The sequence below is a fragment of the Salvelinus fontinalis genome, chromosome 10, assembly GCF_029448725.1.
Source record: "Salvelinus fontinalis isolate EN_2023a chromosome 10, ASM2944872v1, whole genome shotgun sequence".
Classification (NCBI taxonomy): Eukaryota; Metazoa; Chordata; class Actinopteri; order Salmoniformes; family Salmonidae; genus Salvelinus; species Salvelinus fontinalis.
Window position 1 is genome coordinate 21,214,600 of NC_074674.1, and position 26,129 is coordinate 21,240,728.

Here is a 26,129-nt window from a genome sequence, read left to right on the forward strand (position 1 = left end):
GTCTCTCTGTGTAATGCATGTAATGAATAGTGCAGGATTAATGGTGTGTGCAGCTGGGAACGCATTTGTTACAGCAAGAAAGAGGCTCCAGGGTTAGCTGCTGCTGCTGCAGGTGACTGGAGAGCTGTCACACCGGACCGGACAGGGGGCGGGATATAATGATACAGCACCTAGGGGACTATAGACAAATGCAGGCGCGCACACACACACTCACCCATGCACATGCCTCCAATTGTTCATGTTAGACTGGCCAAGGACAAACTGTGAGTTCTGAACCAATAACCGACAGAGACAGGTTCAGTCTGATTGTTTGGCACTGACCGTACGTCCAGTTAAACCCACATAAAACAGCACAGTGTCCCAAGGCCCCAGAACTCATATCCCTCTGTCTCATGAATACAGGACTAATTGAATTTAGCTGGAATTAGCCAAAGCAATTATATCACCACTGTACAGCCTCTCCTCTCCTAATCAACAGATGCATCCTGTTTGGTGAAATCTCAGGTGCTGTAAAGGACAGCCGGGCACTGACACACTTTCAGTTACTAAACAAACACAGAAGGAACTGACACAGTTTCAGCTTCACCTCAAGCTCATCTTCCTCTCTCTCCTCCCTCATTCCCTGTTAACCCCTCCCTCCTTCCATTGTCTGTAAACCTGCAATGCTCTACTCTACTTTGATTCAATCACTGGTCCTATCACACTTTTTAACTGGAGTACTGTCCAGTTAAAAAGCTCCAAATGGTTCTAAACAGGGCAGCCAGATTAGCTGTCCATTGCTCTAGCCATATGAATATTATCCAAATGCATCAGAATCTCTCATGGCCTCACGTTGAAAACAAATTACTATCCAGTCTTCTGATTTTCTTTAGGAATTTTATATTTTTCCAAAAAACACAGTAACTTTTCAGGCCAGTTAGTACATACTAGCAACACGCATAACCACCAAACCAGACAGGCAAATTCAGGGCAGCTAAGACAACCCAAGCCAAGGACAAATCTCCTTAAATCTACAGTTTTATATAGAGCCATAGCTGAATGGAACTTTTTACCAATCAATATTTCTCAGGCAAAAAGTAAATCCACCTTCAAGAAAAAAATAAAAGAACATCTAATGTGATAGACCATATGACTGGACAGGAAATAGAAAGTATCAACTGAATGTTAAATGTGTTTCCTGTCAGGTATTTTAATTATCTGTATTGTCTACTTGTTGAATGTTTGTGAAGTCTTGATTTGTGGTCGTTTGTAATGTCTTGTTATTTGGTGTTGGACCCCAGGAAGATTAGCTAGCATTACGGCGTTAGCTAATGGGGATCCTAATAAAAATGACAAAATGTCTCCTGTCCTGTGAGGCTACAGTAGTACAGTGCCTTCAGAAAGTATTCACACCCCTTAACTTTTTCCACATTTTGTTGTGTTACAGCCTGAATTTAAAATTGATTAAATTGTGATTTTGTGTCACTGGCCTACACACAGTATCCCATAAAGGTGAATTATGTTTTTGAAATTTTTTAAAAGTTTACAAAAAATGAAAAGCTGAAATGTCTTGAGTCAATGAGTATTCAAACCCTTTGTTATGGCAAGCCTAAATAAATTAAGAAGTACACATTTGCTTAACAGGCCTCATAAGTTGCATGAACTCATAGTGTTTAACATGATTTTTAAATGACTACCTCATCTCTGTACCCCACACATACACTGAGTGTACAAAACATTAAGGACACCTTCCTAATATTGAGTTGCACCCCCCCCCTTTTCCCCTCTGAACAGCCTCAATTCTTCAGGGCATGGACTCCACAAGGTGTCGAAAGCGTTCCATAGAGATGCTGGCCCATGTTGACTCTAATGCTTCCCACAGTTGTATCAAGTTGTCTGGATGTCCTTTGGGTGGTAGACCATTCTTGATACACATTGTAAAACTGTTGAGGGTGACAAACCCAGCAGCGTTGCAGTTCTTGACACAAACCGGTGCGCATGGCACCTACTACCATACTCCGTTCAAAGGCACTTAAATATTTTGTCTTGCCAATTCACCCTCTGAATGGCACACATACACAATCAATGTTTCAGATGTCTCAAGGCTTAAAAATCCTTCTTTAATCTCCTCCCCTTCATCTACACTGCGTGAAGTGGATTTAACTAGTGACATATTCCAAAACATGCATCCTGTTTGCAATAAGGCAGTAAAGCAAAACTGCAAAAAAAAAATGGGGAAGAAATTGGGAAAGAAATTAATACAAAGCGTTATGTTTCGGGCAAATCACGACGCATCACTGAGTACCACTCTTCATATTTTTAAGCATGGTGGTGGCTGCATCATGTTATGGGTATGCTTGTCATCGGCAAGGACTAGGGAGTTTTTTTGAAGGGGAAATTAAACGCAATAGAGTTAAGCACAGGCAAAATCCTTAACAGATTCTACTTTGAAGCAGTAAGACTGCTGAACAGTTAATCAAATGGGTACCCGGACTATTTGAATTGATTTCCTTATTTTATTATTATCTATCTAAGGCTTTTATTGACAATTATATGAGGTTGATGCAAAGAGTCAATATTTGCAGTGTTGACCCTTCTTTTTCAAGACCTCTGCAATCCACCCTGGCATGCTGTCAATTAACTTTTGGGCCACATCCTGACTGATGACAGCCCATTCTTGCATAATCAATGCAGTTTGTCAGAATTTGTGGGTTTTTGTTTGTCCACCCACCTCTTGAGGATTGACCACAAGTTCTCAATGGGATTAAGGTCTGGGGAGTTTCCTGGCCATGGACCCAAAATATCGATGTTTTGTTCCCCGAGCCACTTAGTTATCACTTTGCCTTATGGCAAGGTGCTCCATCATGCTGGAAAAGGCATTGTTCGTCACCAAACTGTTCCTGGATGGTTGGGAGAAGTTGCTCTCTAAGGATGTGTTGGTACCATACTTTATTCATTTATTCTGTGTTCTTAGGCAAAATTGTGAGTGAGCCCACTCCCGTGGCTGAGAAGCAACCCCACACATGAATGGTCTCAGGATGCTTTACTGTTGGCATGACACAGGATTGATGGTAGCGCTCATCTTGTCTTCTCCGGACAAGCTTTTTTCCGGATGCCCCAAACAATCGGAAAGGGGATTCATCAGAGAAAATGACTTTACCCCAGTCCTCAGCAGTCCAATCCCTGTACCTTTTGCAGAATATCAGTCTGTCCCTGATGTTTTTCCTGGAGAGAAGTGGCTTCTTTGCTGCCCTTCTTGACACCAGGCCATCCTCCAAAAGTCTTCTCCTCACTGTGCGTGCAGATGCACTCATACCTGCCTACTGCCATTCCTGAGCAAGCTCTGTACTGGTGGTGCCCCGATCCCGCAGCTGAATCAACTTTAGGAGACGGTCCTGGCGCTTGCTGGACTTTCTTGGGCGCCCTGAAGCCTTCTTCACAACAATTGAACCACTCTCCTTGAAGTTCTTGATGATCTGATAAATCGTTGATTTAGGTGTAATCTTACTGGCAGCAATATCCTTGCCTGTGAAGCCCTATTTGTGCAAAGCAATGATGATGGCACGTGTTTCCTTGCAGGTAACCATGGTTGACAGAGGAAGAACAATAATTCCAAGCACCACCCTCCTTTTAAAGCTTCCAGTCTGTTATTCGAACTCAATCAGCATGACAGAGTGATCTCCAGCCTTGTCGTCGTCAACACTTACACCTGTGTTAACGAAAGAATCACTGACATGATGTCAGCTGGTCCTTTTGTGGCAGAGCTGAAATGCAGTGGAAATGTTTCTGGGGGATTCAGTTCATTTGCATAGCAAAGAGGGAATTTGCAATTAATTGCAATTCATCTGGTCCTTCTTCATAACATTCTGGAGTATATGCAAATTGCATATGACATGTGACTGGCTCATGACATTTAGCCGTGGATGTACGGAGAAAATGCCCTCTTTTTTTCCTTTTTGTTGTCAAGTTGTTGGCCATAGACAAGCATTGCAATTCTACATGTAGAAACGGCTACTGGATCGGCACGCAGCAGGTATCGCTTTTGTTCTAGCAAGAGAAGGAACGGCCTCCCACTTTGATAGGAACCTATCAGCAGTCTATCGGCAGTGAGATTCTTGGTTCATGCTTTAGTCTCTCCCTGACTCCAGGCATCAGGGACCCATATTCACAGCACTCTTTAAATCTGCAAGCCAAATGTATTCACTAGGTGTGTGTGTGTGTGTGTGTGTGTGTGTGTGTGTGTGTGTGTGTGTGTGTGTGTCTCTGCCTCTGCTGTCGTATTGTGTTGCATATTTATGCTCTGTTCTCCTGCCTTGGCTGCATGCAATCAGGAAAGTCAGCTCATTCTCTCAGTTGGAACAATGAAGTCAACTAAGCAGCACACAAGCCAGAAGCCCCCCAGTCATTGAGTTCATAACCACCCTCTCCTCTCCTATCCTGGCAAGTAGAGTAGTGTGCTGCTGGAAGGTACTGTGTCTTTGTTACAGATGTGTTTGTGGTCAGATATTTTCCATCAGGCAGTAGCTGGCCTAGCAGGGAGAGAGACAGGTCCTCATTGTTAGGCTGATGCTGCCCAGCCATCTGTGCAACTCCACAGCCTCTACTCTACTCTACTCTGCTCAGCTATTAGAGTCATCATTGCAAGCTGATGTAATCTGTCTCTGTGTGTGGTCGCTTGTGGGCAACACACACGCGCACGCACAGACACACACAGCACTCTTGGTGTGATCATAACAACATACAGGAACTCAAGTCCTTCTGTTCACCTGACTTAGAATTCCTCACAATCAAATGTCGACCGCATTATCTACCAAGAGAATTGTCTTTGATTATAATCACAGCCATATATATTCCCCCCCGAGCAGACACATCGACGGCCCTGAACAAACTTTATTTGACTCTATGTAAACTAGAAACCACATATCCTGAGGCTGCATTCATTGTAGCTGGGGATTTTAACAAGGCTAATCTGAATACAAGACTCCCTAAATTCTATCAGCATATCGATTGTGCTACCAGGGCTGGTAAAACCCTGGATCATTGTTATTCTAACTTCCGCGACGCATTTAAGGCCCTCCCCCACCCTCCTTTCGGAAAAGCTGACCACGACTCCATTTTGTTGCTCCCAGCCTATAGACAGAGACTAAAACAGGAAGCTCCCGCGCTCAGGTCTGTTCAACGCTGGTCCGACCAATCTGATTCCACGCTTCAAGATTGCTTCGATCACGTGGATTGGGATATGTTCCACACTGCGTAAAACAACAACATTGACGAATACGCTGATTCGGTGAGCGAGTTCATTAGCAAGTGCATCGGCGATGTCGTACCGACACCAACTATTAAAACATTCCCAAACCAGAAACCGTGGATTGATGTCAGCATTCGCGCGAAACTGAAAGCGCGAACCACTGCTTTTAACCAGGACAAGGTGACCGGAAACATGACCGAATACAAACAGTGTAGCTATTCCCTCCGCAAGGCAATCAAACAAGCTAAGCGTCAGTATAGAGACAAAGTAGAGTCGCAACTCAACGGCTCAGACACAAGAGGTATGTGGCAGGGTCTACAGTCAATCACGGATTACAAAAAGAAAACCAGCCCCGTCGCGGACCAGGATGTCTTGCTCCCAGACAGACTAAACAACTTCTTTGCTCGCTTTGAGGACAATGCAGTGCCACTGACATGGCCCGCTACCAAAACCTGTGGACTCTACTTCACTGCAGCCAACGTGAGTAAAACATTTAAACGTGTTAACCCTCGCAAGGCTGCAGGCCCAGACGGCATGCCCAGCCGCGTCCTCAGACCATGCGCAGACCAGCTGGCTGGTGTGTTTACGGACATATTCAATCAATCCTTATCCCAGTCTGCTGTTCCCACATGCTTCAAGAGGGCCACCATTGTTCCTGTTCCCAAGAAAGCTAAGGTAACTGAGCTAAACGACTACCGCCCCGTAGCACTCACTTCCGTCATCATGAAGTGCTTTGAGAGACTAGTCAAGGACCATATCACCTCCACCCTCCCTACCTGACACCCTAGACTCACTCCAATTTGCTTACCGCCCCAATAGGTCCACAGACGACGCAATCGCAACCACACTGCACACTGCGCTAACCCATCTGGTCAAGAGGAATACCTATGTGAGAATGCTGTTCATTGACTACAGCTCAGCATTTAACACCATAGTACCCTCCAAACTCGTCATCAAGCTCGAGAGCCTGGGTCTCGACCCCGCCCTGTGCAACTGGGTACTAGACTTCCTAATGGGCCGCCCTCAGGTGGTGAGGGTAGGTAACAACATCTCCACCCCACTGATCCTCAACACTGGGGCCCCACAAGGGTGCGTTCTGAGCCCTCTCTTGTACTCCCTGTTCACCCACGACTGCGTGGCCATGCACGCCTCCAACTCAATCATCAAGTTTGCAGACGACACTACAGTGGTAGGCTTGATTACCAACAACGACGAGACGGCCTACAGGGAGGAGGTGAGGGCCCTCGGAGTGTGGTGTCAGGAAAATAACATCACACTCAACGTCAACAAAACAAAGGAGATGATCGTGGACTTCAGGGAACAGCAGAGGGAGCACCCCCCTATCCACATCGATGGGACAGTAGTGGAGAGGGTAGTAAGTTTTAAGTGCCTCGGCGTACACATCACGGACAAACTGAATTGGTCCACCCACACAGACAGCGTGGTGAAGAAGGCCCAGCAGCGCCTCTTCAACCTCAGGAGGCTGAAGGAATTCGGCTTGTCACCAAAAGCACTCACAAACTTTTACAGATGCACAATCGAGAGCATCCTGTCGGGCTGTATAACCGCCTGGTACGGCAACTGCTCCGCCCACAACCGTAAGGCTCTCCAGAGGGTAGTGAGGTCTGCGCAACGCATCACCGGGGGCAAACTACCTGCCCTCCAGGACACCTACACCACCCAATGTCACAGGAAGGCCATAAAGATCATCAACGACAACAACCACCCGAGCCACTGCCTGTTTACCCCGCTATCATCCAGAAGGCGAGGTCAGTACAGGTGCATCAAAGCAGGGACCGAGAGACTGAAAAACAGCTTTTATCTCAAGGCCATCAGACTGTTAAACAGCCACCACTAACATTTAGCGGCCGCTGCCAACATACTGACTCAACTCCAGCCACCTTAAAAATGGAAAAATGTATGTAAAAATATATCACTAGCCACTTTAAACAATACCACTTAATATAATGTTTACATACCCTACATTACTCATCTCATATGTATATACTGTACTCTGTACCATCTACTGCATCTCGCCATCTTTATGTAATACATGTATCACTAGCCACTTTAAACAATACCACTTAATATAATGTTTACATACCCTACATTACTCATCTCATATGTATATACTGTACTCTATACCATCTACTGCATCTTGCCTATGCCGTTCTGTACCATCACTCATTCATATATTTATATGTACATATTCTTCATCCCTTTACACTTGTGTGTATAAGGTAGCTGTTGTGAAATTGTTAGGTTAGATTACTCGTTGGTTATTACTGCATTGTCAGAACTAGAAGCACAAGCATTTCGCTACACTCGCATTAACATCTGCTAACCATGTGTATGTGACAAATAAAAATTTGATTTGACACACACATGCAAGCACAGTGCACCATACACAAAATACACACACCTACAACACATGAAGGAAGGCATACATACAACTTACACACATACAACATACACACACCATCATGAAGACAGAGGAAATTAGTGTGTGTTTAGCCTAATCATTATGTTTGCTCAAAGTCTGTAATCAACAACGTGCATATTTTTTAAGGGTGGTTTGCACAAAGGCTGTTGAGTCTTCCGATAAGAATACTGTATTTCAACATTACAGTTGGTGTCCTGTCTAAATGGCCCAAGTTGCACAGCAGTGAAGGGAAAGTTTGAGTGTATTCAGGCGAACAAGGATGATTTTGCAAATAAATGCTCTTGGAAGTGATGATGTCATTAAAAAGGGACTGTTTTGCTTGGATCTGTACTTCAGTTTCTGTTGCACTTCTCTCACACATCCAGTTTGTTCCTTACACGGAACCCAAACCGGCTGCGCGCATGCGCCACCGTGCGCTATCGTGCATACATTTATTTTGTCCCCCTACACCGAACGCGATCACGACACGCAGGTTAAAATATCAAAACAAACTCTGAACCAATGACATTCATTTGGGGACAGGTCGAAAAGCATTAAACATGTATAGCAATTTAGCTAGTTAGCTTGCACTTGCTAGCTAATTTGTCCTATTTAGCTAGCTTGCTGTTTCTAGCTAATTTGTCCTCAATAAACATTGAGTTGTTATTTTACCTGAACTGCACAAGGTCCTCTACTCCGACAAATTAATCCACACATAAAATGGCCAACCGAATCGTTTCTAGTCATCTCTCCTCCTTCCAGGCTTTTTCATCATTGAACTTATATGGTGATCGCATCTAAACTTTCATAGTATTACCACGACAACCGGCAACAAAGTTCGTCTTTCAATCACCCACGTGGGTATAACCAATGAGGAGATGGCACGTGGGTACCTGCTTCTATAAACCAATGAGGAGATGGGAGAGGCAGGACTTTCAGTGCGATCTGCGTCAGAAATAGGAATGACTTCTATTTTAGCCCTTGGTAACGCAGACGCTCGTTGTCGCGCAAGCAGTGTGGGTGCAATAATTGAATAACATGGATTTCTAAATGTATTTTGCCGCGCACGCGACGTGTCCGGTCTGGTCAGCATGTGAGTCTATGCCTCTTGGTTGGGGCAGCGAGGCTGTATGGCTGGACAGTAAACCACATTGTACTATATACCAGTATTGATGCACTGACCAGTTTGGATGTCTACTTTACCTTAGATAACGGTATTGCAATGTTTGGTTTGTTAGATGTTTTATATATGTAATAACTGTGTGATGAAACTCAAAAAAAAGTATGTCAGTCGTCCGTTCTTCCCGCCAGTAAGAGACTGCTAATGGTTGAGAAATGCTAATTTGCGAGCAAGAGCTTTGGGTTCGTACTGCGCACATGTCATTCTATGCCATGAATAGTGCCTGTAAGGCAATGTTGGTGCAAAAGGTGTGGACATATACTTTTTTTGCCATGAATCTTGCCTTTGTGGCAGTGCAGGTGCCAAAAAGCACCTTAGAAATCGGCACAATGCCCCTTGTGGCTAAAGTAAGAACTGCCATTGAATCCATTGAAAATACAGGGTTCTATAGGATCATAATTAATAAAGGAATAGTGATACAAAGGAATAGGCATACAAAGACAAAATAAATGTTTTACAGTGTGGAAATGAAAACCAATTAGTGAAGGAAATGCAGAAATTGAGGAAAATGCTGAAAATGATTTTCATGTTGAAGTTTGATTGAACATTATAAATCAATTAGAAGAGAGAAAGCCCCATTAAAACACTTAGCATATACCTGTTGCCACCCTAGGATCATGCTTTACTCATGAAGAATATTTAGACATTTTATTATTAAAAAACAAAATCATACCGTCAAAAATGTAAAAAATATTGTGATGTGATAATTTGGCTACATCGCCCAGCCCTATGAGGTAGCGACAGTAGATGTTCTTCTGTACAGTAGCCTAAATGTAAAGCACACATCCTGAGTTAAGAGTAAAGAGCGATGTTGCCTCAGTTGCTCATTCTCTCTCTCTCTCTCTCTCTCTCTCTCTCTCCTTCTCTCTCTCTCCTTCTCTCTCTGAGGCAGCTAGCCTGACCCCAAACGGAAGCTCAGCGGCACCACAAATCCAAAGGTTTTTCCTTTTCCTTTTCCTCTTCTCGTCTCTTTGAAGAGCTCCTGGCAAGGCTTTCAAAGGCCCTGGTCTCCTCTCTGGTCTCCCAATGTAATGTGTGTTAAATGTAAGACATCTGGCCAGCAGAGTAGGAACAGAACAGCGTTTATAGCTTGGTTATTATTCTGCAGAAATAGAATTGGTTGTGTTTGTCATCTCAGTATTTCAAAATGTCTCTTATAATATACAGTCGTATCCAGGGTTAACACCCCTACTCTTGCGATAAGTGCCATGGGATGTTTTGTGACCACAGAGAGTCAGGACAACCATTTAACGTCCCAGCCAAAAGACAGCACACTGCGCAGAGCAGTGCCCCCTTCACTGCCCTGGGGGATTAGGATCTTCTTAGACTGGAAGGAAGAGTGCCCCCTAGTGGCCCTCCAACAGCATCTGGTCTCCCATCAAGAGATCGACCAGGACCGACCCTGCTTAGCTTCAGAGGCAAGCCAGCAGTGGGATGCAGGGTGGTATGCTGCTGGCAATGTCTGCAGGCGTTTCTTATAGTGTAGTCAGAATAAACAAATCGAATCAAACTTTATTTAAAGCCCATTTCACACGTATCGCAATTAGCGATAGCAACACATTTTACACAACCCTAATGGAGTCATGTGTAAACATTCTTCACAGTGTATGTATGTCTTCAGTGCAATGAATGTATAGCACATACTTGGAATAAACAGTCAATGAATTACCATGGATATTGCCAGTGTGTCCAAGACTTAAACATGGACACATACTGTACATAAAGGGTGACTATTGGTCAAGACGACCAACTATGTGTTTGGTGTTTGGTGTAAATAGTCACCAGCAGCTGTGATGTCCTGTAGATTTAATGGAACATTTAACACTACTTACAGTGACAATACGTACTGTGTATCTATACACTCAGATACAGAGCTCTCTCAAGGTGCTATGAAAAAACGTTGGACAACACAGTTTTTCCAGTTCAGTTTACTGTAAGCGTTCATCTGATACACAGGAAAGCACTGAGAGTGAGCAGAGGAGTGACAGTGTGTAACAGATGGAGAGATATGATACAGAAAGCGTCTTCCGAGGAAGCGTTCTGTTTCTGTGATATTTTGCTCTTTAACTCTCCGCCTTTTCTCTACATTTTGATCCCTACCGCCTCCTTTCACTTTCTCTCTCACCCCCTTGGTCTTTCAAACACACATATAGCCAAGTGAGGTGTGCGTGTGAGAGCGAGAGGGAAAGAGAGTAAAGCAGTACTGACCATCACTTCTGTCATTCAGCGATTCAATCACAGCTTGAGAAACGTTTAGGACCAGAGAGAGTTCCCCAGTAGCCCCCCCCTTCCCCACTCCATCACTTCACTTCCCCAAACAGCCCACCTCTTCCCCGAACCCCCTAACGGCTGTAAGAGAGACCCCATTGTGGTGGGGTTGGCCACAGTGGACATATTATATAGGAAATCTCAAATGACATCTCATTCCCTATACTATGTTACGCAGCCACACACTTCTATGCACCACTATCGGGAGAGAAACAGTGTACGATTTGACCGAGCTTGTAGTAACTGTGTGACTGGGTAACGGGGTTGTAAAAGTGGAGAAAAGCCCCTTGGCCAGGGTCATTTACTGTAACCTGAGTGTTCAGCTCTGTTATTGGAAAATACTCTGAAAGAACCTCGAATCTACACTGTTCGGGTTCAGCTGAGTAGCGATGTCAAATGGCACACGCACGCACACGAACACACACTCGGACACATACACACAATGGAAACCTAGAAAGCCTTCAGGGGGGACGTGTGAAGTGTATGTGTACACCCTGAGTTGCTGACGGGCATAACTGTATCAGCCCAGCTGACTGGACATAAGACATTACGGTATGATGATAAGAACATGATGTCTCACTCTACTTGGCATACGGTACTCTGGGTGGAGGTGGTGCCAGTAGGGTTGGTGACTGATGCCCTGACTTTGCTTCAGTAAATCTGAGTTGAAGGGGTGAATTGCACCTTCCTTTCCAACTGACAATGGTAGCCTGTGTTCTAGTGGCCCAGGGCCAAGGCAGATGTCAAGTGTTTTAAGAAGTCCCGAGTGCTCTCCGAGGGCAATCTACTGATAACCTTGATAACCCAAAGGGGTGGGAGATATCCCACTGATAAACCTATTAGGCTGTTCACTCACCTGATTGGCTGAGAGCTGTTGTTGGTCAGATGTTATCACAAGAGCAGCTGGATCCAGTAAAGGATAATAAGGCTCTCAGACCGCCCCAAACAAGCACTCCCCCCATGGTGTCGGATGTCAGTCATCTTTCTGGGAACGTCTAGTTCTCCTCTGGCTCTTATCCTCTCAGAAAGCCCATAGATAACGTTACTTCCTCACTGTCACAATAGCAGACCTAACACACAACAAACATTATCTCGTTGGGATCAGGAGCTGGACAAAAAATAACTATAGGGAAAAAACGGTTGTTTATGGATCGTTCCTTTTCCTCCGGAAGCTGAGATCATGATATACTGTAGCCAATGAGAGGTTTATTGCAGGATATTGATTATTGAACTGGACATTAAGTAGAGTGCTCCTACTTTAAGTTGGCCATTTTGTAGCTGATGGCTGAACACAGCAGTGTTCTTTTGAATCGGATGTTAGGCGGAGGTTATTGAACCAGCCATTAACAGAGTTGATTGTTCTCTCCAATTAAAGTGGTGTGTTCTGAAACGTATGTCTTCGTAGTAGGCTACTCACATTCAGAGTGGAGAAAGCTATTAATACAGCTCTTCGTCCTCCTGTTTCATCACTAACCCCAAAAAGCAAACAGAAGCACTGTCTTTGGGAAGATGGTTGTGTACCAAACATTAAGAACACCTTCCTAATATCGAGTTGCACCCCCTCCTTTTGCGCTCAGAACAAAACCTGATCACCTTCTCTCTTCGAGTAGCCTCACGTAACTGGCGACAGAGCACACAGGAGCCGGGGGACATTTGACCTGACCAAAACCCAAACCATCTCCACGTCCCGGGATGGACGATACTCTTCCCGTCAATTATCTTGAAAAAGAGTAGTGCAGGCACTGGAGATAGGGGGGCAGTTCTGATGTTGTGGATGTTTGTGTGCTTCTGTATGTTGTCTTTTGTATGTGTACATTTTGTATTGTTTGAAGAAAAAAAAAATATGTAAATTAGGAAACTTATGAGAACCATACAGACTTCAGCACATGTCGTCCCAAGGGGTGACTCATGTAAGACAGTCTCGTGTTCCAATTGTTTGTTGAAGTAGCGTGAATCGTTCCTGTTCACACCGAGGTGAAGAGAGGAATAATTGAAGGAATGAATCCGAGCCCCACACTCATCACCTGTGGAAGGCGGGGCTTCCAGCAAAGCGTGGTTTTCATTGGTCTTGTCAGGCGTGATTGTAGATCCTTCAACCAAAATTATCTTTATTTAACTAGGCAAGTCAGTTAAGAACAAGTTCTTATTTTCAATGACTGCCTTGTTCAGGGGCAGAACGACAGATTTTTACCTTGTCAGCTCAGGGATTCGATCTTGCAACCTTTCGGTTTCCAGTCCAACGCTCTAACCACTAGGCTACTTGCCGCCCCAAGTATATGTTGAAATGGAACTTCCCTTGCTTAACGTTATGCTAATGTTTCTAGCATAACCTATATTATGCGATCTTGCTGCAGCTTTGGATAATGAGGGATGCAGACCCTTTTATTAAAGGGTACGCTCTGTCGAACAGTTTCCCTATCTCTCCAGGTGTTATGGCTCTCTCTCTAAACCTCCTCCTCAGACTCCTCAGGTTGAGTGGAAAATAAAATAGCATCTCATTTTGTCAGGGAGCCAAAACTGAGCCGAAACTGACGGAGCTCCTGACTGGTTAACCAGTGGTTTCATAATATAAGCAGTTGGCATGTGCACAAGCGCGAGAGCGTGTGTGTCACCCTGTAATGCATCATCTCTGCTGCCTCTACAGGTTCTGAAGAGAAGACTTGCGTAACCAGGTCTGAAGTGAACCTGTCTCTGACTCGTCCTCAAGACTCCACACAAAAGGTTAGTACATTCTGTACACGGCGTGGTCTGAAATATAGGAAACAGTAGATCTGACATCATTCTGAGTCCGATTCTGATTCCAGGATAGATGTATTGACCTCATGGAGAACCTAATTCTGAAACGTAAAGGGATAGTTTGGGATTTTGGCAATTAAGCCCTTTATCTAGTTCCCCAGAGTCAGATGAACTCATGGATACCATTTTTATGTATCTGTTCGGTTCAAAGGAAGTTGCTAACGAGGCGTTAGTGCAATGACTACCGCTAACTTCCTTCATACTGGACGCAGAGGCATAAAAATGGTGTCCATGAGTTCATCTGACTCATTGCCAAAATCCTGAACTGTCCCTTTAACATACATAACTTGCATAGCCTGCCACGTGCTGCTTTTCCCATTGTATTTTTAACAAATCAGATTAGGAGAACTAATAATACCTGTTGCATCATCATTATAATAATAATAATACCCAACTGCGTAGCTAACCTTGTCCACTCAAACAAACAGAGCCATGGTTTCCTGTCTTTGTTGCTATTGTATTGGGTTCCTGGCACCTGTCCTAACCTGATGGAACGACAGCCTTGTCCCCAAGGTCCTGTTGTTCAACTGTAAGCATGTGTCAGCTGATTTGAACCCAGCTTGTCTGAGTGCCACAGGACTGTGTCAGCCCTCTGAACTAAAACCTATAGGCATTAACTTGGGGTCTTCAGGTCTCAGACAAGAATCATCTTCATGTGAATGTTACATATGCTAGGGGATCATAACCCCAGTTTTCAAGCCAAGACATACTGTAGCCTAATGCACTCCAGCCCTAGGGATAGTATGTTTACAATACTAATACTTTAGTTCTCTGTGCTTTAGTACTGTAGTGATAGCTGGTTGAACCACTATAACCCCCATAACCCCCATAAACACAAAGACAATGACACCTCCAAACCCCAGCAACATCCAGTGTTTCCCCTAGGATTTGTTTCAGCAGCGGTGGCAAAGTTAGTGGGCTTGGCCAATGGTGGGGTCTTACCGCTGAGACAAAATGTTGCTGTTTTAAAGCAAATTTCCTGCAATTCTACACATTTTACTATGGGGCAAAGCAAACATTTGACCCTTTTATGCTAGTTTACTGCAATTCTACACATTTGCCATGGGGCTGAGAGAAAATGTTTAGTTTCGAAACAAATTTCCTGCAATTCTACACATTTTTCCATGGGGTTGAGGTAATTTTCAGTTTTAAATTAAATTTCTTGCAATTATTCACATTTTGCCATGGCTTTTGCCTTTTTCTTATGTTATCTGAGGAATTCAAACATTATAATAAAATCAGTGGGGACCCCATGCCATGACATTTTTTGAATTTCAGACTGTCTAGTTTTTATTTTGGTGATTGTAAATTCTCATAGATGATCTTATGAAATATATTGCTCCATTATATTTTCTACATACACTATATACACAAAAGTATGTGGACACCCCTTGAAATTAGTGGATTCGGCTATTTCAGCCACACCCGTTGCTGACAGGTGTATATAATCGAACACACAGCCATGCAAACTCCATAGACAAACATTGGCAGTAGAATGGCCTTACTGAAGAGCTCAGCAACTTTCAATGTGGTACCGTCCTAGGATGACACTGGCGCCGACAGAGATGTTCGCCTCGATTCGCGTTCTTAGGAAACTATGCAGTATTACGTTTTTTTATGTATTATTTCTTACGTTGTTACCCCAGGAAATCTTAAGTCTTATTACATACAGCCGAGAAGAACTATTGAATATAAGAGCAATGTCAACTTAACAGCATTACGACCAGGAATACGACTTTCCCGAAGCGGATCCTCTGTTTGGACCACCACCCAGGACAATGGATCGGGTCCCAGTAGGCGACCTAAAACAGCGGCGCCGCAGAAGGGGCAGACGGAGCGGTCTTCTGGTCAGGCTCCGTAGACGGGCACATCGCCCACCGCTCCTGAGTATACTACTCGCCAATGTCCAGTCTCTTGACAACAAGGTAGTCGAAATTCGAGCAAGGGTTGCCTTCCAGAGAGACATCAGAGATTGTAACATAATCTGTTTCACGAAAACATGGCTCACCCAGGATATGTTGTCAGAGTCGGTACAGCCACCCGGCTTCTTCATGCATCGCGCCGACAGAAACAAACATCTCTCTGGTAAGAAGAACGGTGGGGGTGTATGCCTTGTGATTAACGAGTTGTGGTGTGATCATAACAACATACAGGAACTCAAGTCCTTTTGTTCACCTGACCTAGAATTCCTTACAATCAAATGCCGACCGCATCATCTACCAAGAGAATTCTCTTCGATTATAATCACAGCCTTGTATATCCTCCCCCAAGCAGACACCTCGACGGCCCTGAGAGAACTTCATTGGACTCTATGTAAACTGGAAACCATATGTCTTAAGGCTGCATTTATTGTAGCTGGGGATTTTAACAAGGCTAATCTGGAAACATAGATCCATAAATTTTATCAGCATTTCGAATGTGCGATCCGGGCTGGTAGCATTCTGGATCATTGCTCTGAGTGTGGTGTCAGTAAGATAACCTCACACTCAACGTCAATAAAACAGAAGAGATGATCGTGGACTTCAGGAAACAGCAGAGGGAGCACCCCCCTATCCATATTGACGGGACAGTAGTGGAGAAGGTGGAAAGTTTTAGCCACATTAATAATAAAAAATGTGTCACTAGTCACTTTAAACAGTGCCACTTTATATAATGTTTACATACCCTACATTACTCATCTCATATGTGTGTACTGTACTCTATACCATATACTGAATCTTGCCTATACCACACGGCTATCGCTCATCCATATATTTATATGTACATATTCTTATTCATTCCTTCATCACTTGAGTGTATAAGGTAGTTGTTGTGAAATTGTTAGATTACTTGTTGGATATTACTGCACGGTCGGAACTAGAAGCACAAGCATTTTGCTACACTCGCATTAACATCTGCTAACCATGTGTATGTGACCAATAAAATTTGATTTGATTTCCAACAAGTCAGTTCATCAAATTTCTGCCCTGCTAGAGCTGCCCTGGTCAATTTTACAGTAAGTGCTGTTATTGTGAAGTGGAAACGTCTAGGAGCAACAGCGGCTCAGCTGCGAAGTAGTTGGCCACACAAGCTCACAGAACGGAACCACTGAGTGCTGAAGCACGTAGCTCATAAAAATCGTCTGTCCTCGGTTGTAACACTCACTACCGAGTTCCAAACTGCCTCTGGAAGCAACGTCAGCACAAGAACTGTTGGTCGGGAGCTTTTCAAAATGGGTTTCCATGGCTGAGCAGCCGCACACAAGCATAAGATCACCATGCACAATGCCAAGTGTCGGCTGGAGTGGTGTAAAGCTCGCCGCCATTGGGCTCTGGAATAGTGTAAAAGCGTTCTCTGGAGTGATGAATCACGCTTCACCATCTGGCAGTCCAATGGATGAATCTGGGTTTGGCGGATGCCAGGAGAACACTACCTCCCCGAATGCATAGTGCCAAATGTAGTGACAAGTTTGGTAGTGGAGGAAAAATGGTCTGGGGCTGTTTTTCATGGTTTGTGCTAGGCCCCTTAGTTCCAGTGAAGGGAAATCTTAACGCTACAGCTTACAATGACATTCTAGACAATTCCAACTTCGTGGCAGCAGTTTGGGGAAGGCCCTTTCCTGTTTCAGCATAACAATGCCCCTATGCACAAAGCGACGTCCATACAGAAATGGTTTGTCGAAGGCCTCCTGAGTGGGGCAGCGGTCTAAAGCACTGCATCGCAGTGCTTGAGGCATCACTACAGACCCGGGTTCGATCACAGACTGTGACCGGGAGACCCATGAGGCGGTGCAAAATTGGCCCAGCATCGTCCGGGTTAGGGGAGGGTTTGGCCGGCCGGGATGTCCTTGTCCCATCATGCTCTAGCGACTCCTTGTGGCCGGGCGCCTGCAAGCTGACTTCAGTCGCCAGTTGTACGGTGTTTCCTCCGACACATTGGTGCTTCTGGGTTAAGTGAGCAGTGTGTCAAGAAGCAGTGCGGCTTGGCAGGGTCGTGTTTTTGGAGGACACATGGCTCTTGACATTCGCCTCTCCCGAGTCAGTACAGGAGTTGCAGCGATGGGACAAGACTGTAACTACCAATTGGATATCATGAAATTGGGGAGATCGGTGTGGAAGAACTTGACTGGCCTGCACAGAGCCCTGACCTTAACCCAATCAAACACCTTTGGGATGAATTGGAATGCCAACTGCAAGCAAGGCCTAAGCACCCAACATCAGTGCCCGACCTCACTATTGCTCTTGTGGCTGAATGGAAGTGCCCGCAACAATGTTCCAACATCTAGTGAAAAGTCTTCCCAGAGAGTGGAGGCTGTTATAGCAGCAAAGGGGGGGACCAGCTCCATATTAATGCCCATGATTTTGGAATGAGATGTTTGACAAGCAGGTGTCCACAGTTTTGCAGTGCGCCTCTGCTAAATGTATATAGGGGGAACACTGACATCCTCCTAACCCCCCTCATCCTCTCACCAAGTTCACGGGCTGTATCCATTATCTCCCCCCCTGACACAGAAGATCAGTCCAGTCTGTTTATTATGTGGAACCGGCAGGAATGAGGAAGACCACGTTTTTCCAATATGGTGGGAAAACAATGGTGTGAGTGATACTGCTCTGCTCTGGCCTGCCTGCCTGGCTGGCTGAGACCATCTGGGAAAGTCATCTCAACGAGGAAAGCCCCTGAAACAATAAACACAATAATCACTGCTGATTGTCACCGGCCTGAGCAGAGAGAATACAGAGGATAGGATAAGGGGGTTTCTGAGGGTGTCAGGGGTTCAGTTCCTGTTATCTGGAACCTGTTTTGGTGCTCACTTCCTGTCTCTCTGTGTACAGTATTAAGCACACAGCCTGTAGATCTGAGGAATGTTATCGCTCAGGTTCAGAAGGCAGTTATCTTTTTAGTTTCAGTTATTATCTGTGAGATTTTTAGCGATGACATCAAATTGTGTGTGTGTGTGTGTGTGTGTGTGTGTGTGTGTGGTGTGTGGTGTGTGTGGTGTGTGTCAGACAGTAGAGTGAGAGCAGTAGAGGTATTCTCCCTGGAGCGTGAATGTCTGTAACACCGTTCTCTTTGTCTCCAGTTGAAAGCCATGTCACATCTAACTTACCCCCGAAACCAGCCAGACAATACCTACACACGTCCACATCTCTCACTTTCTCACCTTGTCTTTCTCTCCTCAGTTTCCTATTCCCTGTCTACCTCTCTCCTCATCTTTCACCATCTCCACCCCCACACACTCTCGTAATGGCCCAGTGCAGTCAAAAACCTGTTTCTTCTGTGTTTTATATTTCCACACTATGAAGTTGGAATAATACTGTGAAATTGTGAAAATTATGATAATGCCCTTTTAGTGTAAGAGCTGTTTGAAAAGACCGCCTGAAATGTCAGCCTGTTTTGGTGGGATGGAATTTTGGCCTGCCTGATGATGGTAAATCAGTTAATAGACCAATAAGAAAGGGAGTTCCAAACCTCTCTGCCAATAACAGCTAGTTTTCAGTTTTCCCCTCCCCACTCAGACCACTCAGACCACTCACAGACAGTCCTAGCAAAAATCTTGCTTGAGAAATGTTGTTTCTTTTGAACCATTTTTATTGAAAAAAATAAGTAAGGTACTTAATTATTACCCAGAAATTATATTTTTTAGAAAAAGAAAAAGAAAAAAAACATCTGCATTGGACCTTTATTTTGTTTAGCTGCGAGCAGGTACCAGACGCAATATCATTTGATGCTCTTATTATTACAGGAAGGCTGAGATTCTGAGCCAGTGTACAACTCCCCCACACCTCTGTGGACCAGGGAGTGCTTACTGTTGTTGATTGGAGCATAGTATCAGGGGCCTATATAACACACACACACACACACACACACACACACACACACACACACACACACACACACACACACACACACACACACACACACACACACACACAGTCCCTGGTCTGCCCTGAGGGTCATTGGTCTAAAGCATTAAGACAGATTTCCAGCTAGCAGCAGGTCTATAGTGTTCTGTACTGGGGAGCTCAGTGGGAGGTTCTGCAGTTACCCTCCGGTCAGTTAGTTTGAAATCAAACTGCTGTCATCCCCTGGTCAGGACACAGCCCCTACAGAACATTACTGACTCCCTGTTAGGAAAACAGAAGCATTCACAGAGGGTTTGGCTGAGGATTGGGGGTGTAAGGACTTTCCTCTCCCCCTTTTCATTCTGGGGTCATGTGAAGGGTTAAGGAGGGCTGGAAATGGTTAAGTATAATGGGACCAGTGTTAAGGCCTAGAGAGCCTGTTGGTCAGTGGGAAGTAGGGTTTTAAGACCTTAATGAAAAAGCAGTCTTTTTCTTGTCAGTCTGTTATGTTGTTGAATAGTTTTCTGATTTCTCCTAGTCTTTGTGAGAGCTGCTGTATACTGCTGAGCATATTATCTGGGTTTGTTTGGTTGCTTTTCTTCTTTTGTGTGTGTGTGTGTGTGTGTGTGTGTGTGTGTGTGTGTGTGTGTGTGTGTGTGTGTGTGTGTGTGTGTGTGTGTGTGTGTGTGTGTGTGTGTGTGTGTCTTTCAAATATCTCCAAGGAGGCATGACATCATAGCAGTGTAGTCTAACTGCTCAGAGATCACAAACAGAGGAACTGGGGAAAAACGTCCTGTTGCGGTGCCACTGAAACAGCAAACAGAGATCTTTCCACAATATGACTGTCCAAAACAACCCTACTCCACTCCCCTTGGTGTGGCCTGGCGGTCTGTCTCTCTCTGGGGGCGTTGCTGGTTGGCCACCCACTAAGACAACGGCAGACTCTGATATGTCAGATGGTCATTTTTTTTCCAACATCCTCTTAACCTCAGAGGCGCTGGGCTCCATAGGCCAGTCAATTTAGGTCTGTATAAAATCTGTTTTATTTTTTGCCTGATTCCATCAATTTTTTTCTCCAAATTTCATTTTCTCCAGGTTTTTTTTCTCCAAGTTTCAGTTTCCCCCTGTTTCTTCAGGTTTTCGCTGTCAAAATAACACTTTTTAAAATTAAAATAAACAGCTAAATTAGATGTAAGTCCACAACAATGCTTAAACCACATTAGGAGACCACTTTTGAGGTCTGGGAAAAAATAGAAATTGACATTTTTGGGTGTAGTTACCCTTTAATTAATACCAGTGCCCACCTAGCAGAGGCTGTTTAGCAGTGTTCATGTGATGGTAGAGTTTGCAAAACAAATACCGTACATTTTAGAATAAGGCTGTAATGTACCAAAATGTGGGAAAAGTCAAGGGGTCTGAATACTTTCCGAATGCACTGCTTTGTATTTAACATTTAATTAAGGTTTTTGGGAAAGCCTTTCCATCTTACCAGAAGACTTTTAATTAGCATCATGCTAACGGCTACACAAGGTGGTCGATGTACACAGACGGGGAATTCTCATTGCTCTTCAGAAAGTTGCAGGAAATACGAATCACTCATGCATTCTGTTCATATATTATGATAAACTTAGGCAAATTAATTCATTTTCAATACATTTACTTGAATCCTTACTAAGTTCAATACATTTCTGAATATTGTTCCAAATATTAATGTCTGGATTCTGTGATTGCGTCCGTGTTCTCCGCATCGCAAGTTTTAAAGGGCCATATCAATGTGAGAAGAAGAAGAAGACGCACACACTTAAACTAACACACACACCTGGACCCCCGTCCAAGTCTCTTTCTGTAATAGGCTTGAGTATCGAGGCCCAATACCCCCACCCTCACAAAATTCAAACACATATACGAACATACACACGAGGAAGGAAAGAATGTGGAGGAAGAGAAGAGAAAAGGAAAGGCATTGAGACATCTGTGACGGGTGGATCCAACCACAGCCCCTCAGCTGAGCTGTCCTTCTCTTTCCTCCTTATCTTTTCTCTTTTTTCTCACCTTCAACACAGCACTGTGTTTACACCTCCTCAGTCCCTACTACATGAAAAGATACAGTATACAACCACGATATCTGCTAATAGCAGTACTAGACATTCACTACAGGGTCATTCCATGTCATTTCAGCAAGCCATGACACCCACAATCTCAGTCCTGTAATCGTTTCTGTAGTTAGAAACAGATAAGATTAGCATTCTTTCAACATTATTTTGTTGGAATATAATTTGATCATCCATATTGGGCATTTTCATTTATAGGATTCATATAATATTCAGTAAATATAGTACCTAACATCTGATTTGGACAAAACTTTTTTCCAACAATGAGTAAGGCATAAGAAATCCAAATAAATGGTCAATAAAACACCCAAAACAGCACCATCTAGTGGTCAGAACCTGGTAATATCAGGATGTAGGATGAGACATTAACTTCAATAACTAATTTTTCTGAACAGGGAGAAATACATCACCAAATTCACTGGAGATACATTACAGAGAAACAATACTCAAAGCCGCAGCTCCATGCTACTTGCCAGTTGGGGTGGGAATTGTATGGGGTGTCAGTGGCTTCTGACCATTCCTTTGACCATTCCTTTGGATTCTTCGTGTCTAACTCATTGTTAGAAAAAAGTTTGGTCAAAATCGGATGGTAGGTACTATATATTGAATATTATTTGAATTAAAATTGACAATTTGGATGCAATCAATTAGCTTAATTTATCAGAGATCAAATTATATTTCAACAAATAATGTTGTAGGAATAATAATCTCATCTGTTTCTAGCTACAGAAACAATTTCAGAACAATCTGAGGTGGTGGATGTCGAAATCCTCTTTCTTGTGCTTTTTGAGGTGGAACGACCCCTCACTCTGACATAGGTGCTAATGGAGTTGCTGACTGCTGAAGTTGAGAGTGCTTCAGCTTGTCTTGTCAGTCCAATAGCATTTCATTACACGCAGGAATGAAGAGCACCTAAGAGGTGCCAAATGGATGGACGGATGGACGGTTTATTTTTCAGGGGAAGTTTTGACATTCCAGTGGCTTTTCAACGCTGTCGTTGTGTAAAGCAGGAATGTATAGTGTAAGGTGGTCAGTCAGGTAAGCTTTATGACAGTGTGTGTGTGTATCTTTACCATATTACGTATCTTTACCATCTGTATGTAGACTCAGATATGCAGGCGTGGAATGGCCTGCGGTATACTGTACTGGAGTGCTTCTCAAACCTCTCCTTGGGGACCACAAGATGTTTCACAGTTTAGTCGTAGCCCTGAACTAGGAGCGAACGTGGAATGGTGGAAATTACCAGTTGTGATGTCATAAATAATGGCCAACAAGCTGCGTCAACCATAAACATAATCATGCTTGTAAACAAATTATAGTATTCATAAACCATATTGATAGATTGCTTTTTATAATTAATGTTTTGTTGGTACATTTAACTGCCAAAAATAAGGCAATTTCCTTAGTAGATGACATCAGAGGTCACAATGTGGAAGAAGTCAGAGCTCAGGGATGATAGACGAGTTTCCCACTAGTAATTACCAGTTGGAGGGGCCGTTCAACTGGATTTTTCTTACCACCTCGCCACATGGTTATGAATGCGACAAAAGGCTTGATGATTAGTTCAATCAGGTGCTAGCTCTGGAATAGATCAAAAACATGGAAGGGCCGGAGCTCCCAGGGGAGAGGTTTGAGAACCACTGCTGTACTGTATAGGCTGCCTCTATAAGTGTTGGAGATGTCTCAACTGGTCCGGACCACAGTGTTGTGACAGTGTAACAGGAATAGTCTCAGAGCAGAGTGGCCTGTCGTTAGTAGCTTTTTTCCCTGACTGGAAACTCAATAGACTCATCAGGAATCACAGTGAGTTGTCTTTCCATCTTCTTTCCATTTGTCCGTCCATCAGTTTCCACTGGGATTTTATGAGGGGACTCTGGATAACCTCTTCGACGATGGCTGGAGACTGGGGTGATTTAGAACGCGTACACACACACACACACACACACACACACACACACACACACACACACACACACACACACACACACACACACACACACACACACACACACACACACACACACACACACACACACACACACACACACACACACACACACACACACACACACACACACACACAGGCACAGTACTGATCTAAAACACACATGGACGTGTATTAACTGCTTGGAATCATATTGTGTGAAGCACGTCTGGAGATCTGGCTCCTAAGTCAAGACAAAATGGACTCAAGTGCATTCCATCCCAATAGTATATATGGGGTCTCTCCTCATCTCCTCCTTCATCCCAATAGTCTGTAATGGCTGTTTTCTTTGTTTGTTTGTACGGTATATGTAGGCATTCACTATATTGCTGTCACAATAGCTGTTTTTTTTTATCTGCACCTTGATTCAAGGGAGCAAAGTCAGCAAACTAAATTGATCTGGTCAGCCTGTCGTCAGCAAACCTGTTTTCTCTTTTTGTCTTTCTCTTCTTTAAGAGCTCATCCCTCTCTCATACTCTGTTTAGCTCTATGGTATGCTGTTGATTGATCTGTGTCAAGGAAGACAAACGACCCACCGTCTGTGTGTGTGTGTGTGGGTGTGGGTGCGCGTGTACAGTGAGTCTGTACTTTGAGCTCCGTGCTAGCGCAGACGGGATGCAGTGTGTGTGTGTGTGTGTGTGTGTGTGTGTGTGTGTGTGTGTGTGTGTGTGCTTCTATGTTCAGAGCTAAGGGTATTTCTGTCTGTGCTGTCTCCTCTGATCCTTCCAGTCTTTGATGTGAAGGCCTGCTCTGTGTCGGAGACCCACAATCTGCCAAGAGGAATCACCCTTAGAGCACCGAGTGGCCCTGCCATACACACTCCATCGGTAAAATGATACACCGTGTCAGACGTGTGTGTGTGTGTCTGGCTGTCTGTCAGTGTCAGGCTCAGCTCACCCCAACCAAATTACACAAGTGGCAGCTACACAAAGCTATAAGGGTTGTCGGTACAGCAACATTTGATGGGCATTTTAATGGCAGCAAGCTAAAAAGAAAAAAGCGGAGGAGGAATTTGAAGAGGCTTTTAGAATGATCTCTTTTCTGCTGAGAACAGCATTAAAACCAGATCAGCATTGGTGTGGTACTATAGACTGAGACCACACTGTATGGCCTTAAACAGACCATTAACCTCTCTTTAACACACACACACACACACACACACACACACACACACACACACACACACACAAGCAGTAGACAGATAGAGTTCTGTTTGTAGCATTTATAGACCCAGGGTCACGGAGGAGTCTCTATATTGGGCTGAAGATGAAAGCAGATGGATTATAGTCGCAGACATTGTGAAGTGTTCTGCGGCTCTGCTATCTCAAGTGGATCGATGCATGGTTTCTCTAACCCTTCTCCACTCCTTTCACAAAGAACCACGTGTCTGTTTTTTTCATGTGATAGGTTTAAATATTTTAGGTGGATTTGAAGAACCACTGGCCTGACATCATCCTCATGAAGGATGCGCCTCTAAAACTGGCCAATAGGAAAAGCTTTTGCTTTGATGTCCACCCGTTGGAACATCAGGCTGGCTGAAAAGGGGCCCACCAGACACCAACACACAACGTTCTACCTTTATCCACTAATTAGAAGGGATGTCCAGATACCTTTGATTAAAGAAGTAACTCTGGTCGGTGTAAAAAACATTCTTCCTCACCTCAATTGTCGGAGTCAGTTGGAGCACGCCGGGGCTGCTGTATCGAAGCCTAATAATAACCATACCACACCAAACCTTCACACAAGTTGTTGAACTTTATTAGGGTAATATCAAAAGTAAGTCACGTCATTGTTTATAGGGAAAATATGAACAGGTTATTATATTGCGGCATTAAAAGTCATGGTTTGAGTGAAAGTAGCATAGTAGGCCACCGGTAATGACATTATATATCGTCAAACACAGCATTACAGCTGGAACTTCGTTTGCCCAACGAAAATGGCTCAACAGAATGAAAAGTGTTTGCCTACCATAGGGCTACCCAACAGATCACAGCAATAGGATTATGCTATTTATTTTACAAAAGGCCCATAATTATTATTGTTATTATAAATGGCGAAACAATTGAAAGGAAATACGAAAATAAATAAATGAAAGGTAGAAAATTGCATCAGACCTGAATAGCGAGTTGCACCACAGTCCATTTGGCCTCGGCAACATTCTTCTCATCTTTGTCCACTCCAATATTACAACTTATTCCCGACGACATTCCCCTTGTCGGCTACTTTTCACTATACACTTTCTCCTTTAACTTTACCCTCTCTTTCTCTCTCTCTCTCTTTCTTTCTTTCTTTCTTTCTTTCTCTCTCGCTCTCTTACTC

At 44.0% G+C, this 26,129-nt stretch overlaps 1 protein-coding gene across 1 annotated transcript in view; it reads left to right on the plus strand.

Moving 5' to 3' along the window:
• Positions 1-26,129, plus strand: part of LOC129863804 (LHFPL tetraspan subfamily member 2a protein) — a 61,384-nt gene that overhangs the window by 10,987 nt on the left and 24,268 nt on the right. The window contains exon 2 of the mRNA XM_055936069.1: positions 13,742-13,818. The gene's annotated coding sequence lies outside the window, so the exon portion shown is untranslated. The remainder of the gene's footprint in view (positions 1-13,741; positions 13,819-26,129) is intronic.